Source organism: Lolium rigidum, chromosome 5 (genome assembly GCF_022539505.1).
Source record: "Lolium rigidum isolate FL_2022 chromosome 5, APGP_CSIRO_Lrig_0.1, whole genome shotgun sequence".
Lineage (NCBI taxonomy): Eukaryota > Viridiplantae > Streptophyta > Magnoliopsida > Poales > Poaceae > Lolium > Lolium rigidum.
The window spans coordinates 103,900,318-103,906,671 of record NC_061512.1 but is presented as its reverse complement, the minus strand read 5'-3'; the positions used below and the strand labels follow the sequence as shown (position 1 = coordinate 103,906,671).

Genomic DNA, 6,354 nt, shown 5'->3' with positions numbered 1-6,354 from the left:
AGTCCATGCATACCCAGAAGGCCAGAAGGTTTTTGAAATAAATTAGTACATGTCAAAAATCTGCTAGCTCTTGCCAAATAAAGTGCAGTCTAAGAGATGAAATAATTAAATATCACTGACCAACATTTTGGCTGTTTAAAGTAAGAACAACAAAATTGTGTTTGCTGATTTGTTTGGTTAGAAAACCAGGGAGCGAGATCAAACAAAAAACGACACTTTTTCTTAGTGAAAGCAAATTTGCACTGGTGCATAATTAATAAATGTACATATTGCTGTCATATTCCATGTAGAGAATAGGATAGAAATTCTAATCAACCTTGTCAATAAGTTCTACCAAAAACAAAGCTGAAAATCTGGAGTCCTGCTCCTACTTTAAAAAATGGAAAAGCCGTGGACTATTTATGCAATATGGTGTTGTTAATCGCTCACTACCTTGAGACTACATCAGCACAGATTGTTTGCTCTACTACATAAACAATTAAACACACGACGATAAATTGCAAAGAACTTGCGGCTCCACAGTTTCCGAAAATGTGCTTGTCTTATTCTGCTGAATTCAGATAGGCACACATCTAGCAGTAGCCCACAACGTCAACAACACACGCACACCTAGCAGAACACATCAGGTTGTGGCTAAAACATAATAAAAATGACAAGCATAATTAGCATCATTCAACAGTGGCTAAAACAAGCAGCATGGCATGGTCAAGAAGTAAACAAGATGAGATCGTTAGGTGCAGAGACAATATAAGAGAACTGAGAAATACCTGATGAGGCGAGCTGCCGGGCAGAAGATTTGGGACAGTCAAGGAAGCTTGACACATTATGAATAATATCCATTCATTTAAGTTATTTGCACCAAATTAGGAATTTAAACCTGAAGTTACATATTTGGTTAGGACATTTCTTCACTTAAGCTTTTAAGAATCAATGTATACATATTTTACAAATAAGCTAAGAAAAACTTCACTTGCATAAAGTGAGGATACAATGCAAAAAAACCGAAAACTTGAAAACCTTATGCTACAAGCATATCATGCAATTCAACACATAGGTTTAATGAGTCGTTGGCAGTGCCAGCATATATTTAATTATGATGCAAATTATTCTGCTATGACCCACATGATTATATATAAGGATTTTCAACAATCCAAGCTAGCCAAATATTCGACAAGTCGGCAAAACCGTTGTGAACAACACAGATTCAACCGCGACATTAAGGCGAACACATATTCACGGAATACAGTGTGCATTGTCCAAAAGGTTTCATTGGAAGCTTGTGCAGTTTAAGTTAGACACCGAAGACAACAAGCCCCAACCTCACATGAGATACCTATATGGAAAGAGAAAACTGAAACAAGATCAAGAGGGCCACAACCTCATATCACGCAGCCGCTTCATGAACTTCCGCATGATATGCGGTGACCATAGAAAAGAACGAAACCTTTCATGGCGGAACTCTGAAACCCAATTTGGCAAGATGGCTTACGGAAAAGAAGATGCAGGCGACAAACCTCATCAGGGACACCACCACCACCTCACTGCAAGATCGGATGACATGAGTCTATAAATAAATCGAATTCGAACCAGAGTACATGTAAAATACTAACAAAACTGATGACAAAACGTTTGGAAGAAGCTCATTGGAAGAGCTCAACAAAACTGATGACAATGCCAACTAAACTGATGACTTTGTGTCATTTTTATTAAATACAAGAGGTAATAGGACAACGCCAAAAGCATTCTTGGTAGTAACAAATCTGGAAGAGAGAGAGATCATACTATTCATATGTCCCTGAAGTATTAAAATCTTGCAGTATTATGAAGGAAAAAATAAAGAATCTAAGTGCTCACCTAGGACTAAAGAAACCTCTATCGCTGCTCAACCCTTCCAAAACATACACTCTCTGCAGCAAAAACAAAACGAGACCAAGCAAACTGAGTACAACCAATAAGCCCAAATGCACACACGACGACTAATATATTTAAAGGCGTAGAAAAAACTGTGCCTCAAAGGCTACAAGCTGCCAAGAAGTGAAGAAACATAAGAAGAAACCTTGGCGACGGTAGCAGGTCGCCACCACGCACAAAGTCGACGACCCAGCAGCCCTTCTGGAAGCGATTACAACATGATATCAGAATACACCAAAAAGTGTTCTTTGGAATCCTCTAGAGGACCACAGACTGAAGTACTACAGAGGTGGATATATGCATATACCTATATTTTTATATGGACAAAAACTGATCAAATTTTCTAAAAAGAACATGAGGGACATAAGTGAGTCAGTCAATTAATATTTGGATCAAACAATTAAGATTAACCACAAACTCAATCAAATACCAAACTGCATTCATGGCCTGGAAGTGAAAAACATGAATAAGGGGGAGATGATTACCGGCCCAGAAACAGTTCAAATCACTTGACTTTGGGGCTAGTAAAGTTAGTCAATATGTACCCCGCCTTGCACAGAAATATATTTCAATCGAAATAATTACCCTGCATAAAACACTTCCGAAGAAGTGACCAATATAAAAGAAATGTGCTGACATACCGGGTTTGTTGTATACATGGCTCGGATAGCAGACGACACATTCGATGGTGGTCAGCTCCTTCATCCCCGACTTCCTTATGGCTTCCAACTATATTAAACCTCTCAACAAAATTTGTTCGGTATGTACCAAAACGGAAATGGGATGAAATACTGCACAGGAAACACTTGTATGGTTTCACTACAATTAGACATGCTGGAAAGTGGATAAGTTGCATGGATTTATAGGAATATGTCAGGACAGCTAGCTTCGGCAATGGGTACCATAGATAACATCAGGCTACCTAGATGGAGTTTTACTGGTGGGAGAACGTCTTATTTTCAACAGTTCGGAGCTCTTTATACGTGCAACACCCCTTCCCTTGTATACTCTGTGAAATCAAATCTCAGGCACAGATATATCGTCAAACGAGTACACTAATCCTTTTCTAGGCGGTACTCACCAAATAAGTATATAGAACCCATACTTCTAGCACGGGCAAAGCTGTAGTTTCTGGGCAAGATATTGAAAATCTCATATATTATCTCGTAATGGAAAGCACACGACTCATGATAGCAGTCATTAAATAGGTATATAATGCACATGCAAAGCTGTACTTTCTAAGGAACAGATAAATACAAGAGAAAACAATGTCCAGTGTGTGACAACCAAATGAACCAATTCCTAAGCAGCAAGCCCTATCATTTAAATATCATATTATGCTTAGTGCAATGAATGAAACAAATCTATCGGTTTATTTTTAAAGTCATCTGAATTTTCCCAGGAGATATTCAGATAATAATACTGCTGCAACAATAACTAAACAAATATATATTTTCATTTCCAAATTCATCTGGATTTCCCCACGCAGAATTCAGATAATAATAAAGCGAAGAGATGTTATATATACACTGGGATCCATGTCCTCGTCATCGGCCGCTCCAAAATCTGTGGCTCGCCGACGCTCATCCTCCTGTCACCTCATCATCTTGACAGCAGCCTGCCTCATGGGCATGTTAGCACACATTTAAAGATACAGTGAGGTTGACTGTAGAAGGAAGCAAAGCATTTGGTGTAGGTTCAACCAAACCATATTTTTATACTTCCTAATGTCGGCTATCCAACAAGGGCATTAGCTAAGCTCCATCCATCGACGGACATAGCAGGATTAGATATAATGGTTGATCAGAATAAATATGCGGAGCACCCTCTTGCTGCTAGGATGTTTTGAACAAAATTTATAATGCAAAATAAACATAATCAGAACTCGTGGAGTAGGAAGGTGGAGAGACGGATTTTATACCCTCGAAGAGATTCCATCAGTAGACAAAGCAGTGAGCAGGTTCATCCCCTTTTGGGTAATGTTGTATGCACATATTATTGAATCCGAGAGGAAGACAACATTCAGATCTAACATCCAAGCCAACAACAAACACACCAAACACGGCAAGCAAGTACCCGAACTAAAGCAGGGAATGGAGGTTACCTTCAGAACTTTGGCAATGTATCTCCTCGAGTGTTCCCCGGTATCAGCGACCGCTAGATTTACCTGCATATAGGTCAGTCAGATTGCATACACCACCGCAAGATCCACCTCCATACAGAAGCTTTGCATGGTTAAAATCCATTTGTCCTGAAGATACACCTCTGTGCACGACTCGCAGAGTTTTAACAGATACCCACCAAGATCTGACGGCCACTGAAGCAGCTGCTGGAGCATCCCATAAACCCAAGAAGAGAAGAGAATACAGGGAAAAATGAGATGGTTGCCCATAACAGACTATATACACATGGCAATAAAACAATACCTACAGATCGGCTCTCTGAATCCTAGAATCTCAATCTCCCTTGCTAATATTCAGAAGCAAAGGGCTAACAAGGGGTAGAAAATCCATTTAGTATTTACGCGAATGCTGCCCCAACCCCCACTACAATCGCCTCCGTGCTGACGCACTTACACCACCGCCAAAACATCGCAACCCCACCTTTTCCGCAGCACGCCGCCAAGTAGTATGTTACTACACCTCACATATCAGAAAGTAAATGAGCATTATAAACTCTAACCTTCCACATTTCCATTACAGCTAACTAATGATTTACACACACAAAATCAGAAACAATAAATAAACTCACAAAATAATAATTTACAAAAGAAGGTTACCTTGGATCAGCTCATGTAGTTGGACACCTAGGGCACTAATACGCATCAACCATGGAGGTGAGTTCTTTTCCACCACACGTTGAATGTCACAGGCCATATGGTCAGCTATTACTAAATCCGTCATAACCATTGCAAGTCTGAAACCTTAGGCACGTGACACTTCCTAAAAAGACCAGCAATCGAAGTATCTAACACACTGAACAAATTGGCAAATCATGTGCATCTGTGTAAGCAAAGGATTAGAGCGACTTACAATGATATGACAACAAGGTAGAATCAGTTGGTTCGCCTCAAATCCATATAAATACATGCCATTCGAGATTCGACTTGCCGTGGATGGTCCTAACGGTGCATAAAATTGTCATATATTTACAAAATTATGCCGTAATAATGTTGTAACATAATTAATTCAGTCTAGAGTTAAAGTAAAAGACGGGCATATCAAGTGGAGTAAAAAAATTACATGAGAAGAGAGAAGGGAAAGAGAGGTGTGAAGGTTCTGTATACCTTCAGGCTATAGTAACCATGGACAACACCAATTTTGCAATTGTCATTGCTATGAAAATCTTCTGCACACCCAAACCCTATGTGCAAAAGAAAAATAAATTTGAAGAGGAGAGAATCATATGAGTGGGTAGAAACCAATAAAGCTGGGTAGAACCACCTGACGCTAATCAGACTCCGCAGAATTTCCCTCAGAAATCTGAGAAGCTCCATACTCTTCATGATCCAAAAAGGGGATCTCTTCACCTGGAAAATCTTTCACGTGAATCATACAGATATAGTAACCCTAAGAAGGCAAATTAAAGTGGATTCAGGTGGAGAACTAAGAGAAGGGGGCAAATACCAGTGGGCTATCCGGGGAAGAAGCAAAGAGGTGTAGCAGAGGCATTGGGGGTCGTCGCCCAGAGTGCAGGAGAGAGAGACCGAGAGGAGAGGGACGAGATGGACTTGCCTGGCCTGGTCGTCGCCCGCCGCTAGCGGTCCGTCGCTAACCACGGCATCTCCATGCATCATTCCTCTCCTCCATGGTCTCCACCTCCATTGATTTGCATCGTCATCTGACTTGGGGGCGGCTGACGAGCAGGTGACGCGAGGAGTCAGCGAGCAACGCGAAGAGTTGGCGGGCTCGAGCACCAGCCGGTTGTGGCGACGCGCCGCCGCCTTGCTCCTGCAACGCCTCCTCCCGCTGTCGTCCCGTCTAGTCCCGCCGCCCTCCTCCAGGACGCGGTCTTGCAGAGGCTCCTCCTGCGCGCCTCCACCCGTCTCCTCTTCACAGCCCTGTGTGGTGATGGAAGCGGGGATTGGAGAGGAGGAAAGAGTCAGGGATTGGGGAGGAGACGAGGAGAGGATTGGATTGGGGAGGAGGCGGCTGATTGGGGAAAAGTGTTTCACCGATCGAGGTTTCACTTTCACCGGCTGCTCCAACGCACACGCGAAAAGCAAGGCGATGCGAGTGGAAGTCAAAGAAAAGCGACGGGAACAAGCGTGCGGGTCTGTCTCTGCGGCCGGACCCCATACGCGACTGGCCCCAGGCGTCATTGACTCGACAAGAAGCTGAACAAGTGAAAAAGGAAGTTACAGATCCAACGGTTAGAGTGAAAAGTGGGAGAGCAAATTCACTGTAGCAGTAACAACGTGCGATCCGCATTGATTTGGAACAG

General features: G+C 42.1%; 1 long non-coding RNA gene across 2 annotated transcripts; it reads right to left on the bottom strand.

The window, feature by feature from the left end:
• Positions 1-1,233: 1,233 nt before the first annotated feature.
• On the bottom strand, positions 1,234-5,223 carry LOC124655534. Of its 2 annotated transcripts, XR_006988722.1 has the most exons (4): positions 5,198-5,223; positions 4,944-5,032; positions 1,855-1,907; positions 1,234-1,541 (listed from the first exon to the last, which is right to left on the bottom strand). It is a non-coding gene; the product is annotated as an uncharacterized LOC124655534 (long non-coding RNA). The 2 variants fall into 2 exon arrangements; XR_006988723.1 differs by lacking the exons at positions 4,944-5,032; positions 5,198-5,223 and adding an exon at positions 2,057-2,079.
• Between the last annotated feature and the right edge of the window lie 1,131 nt (positions 5,224-6,354).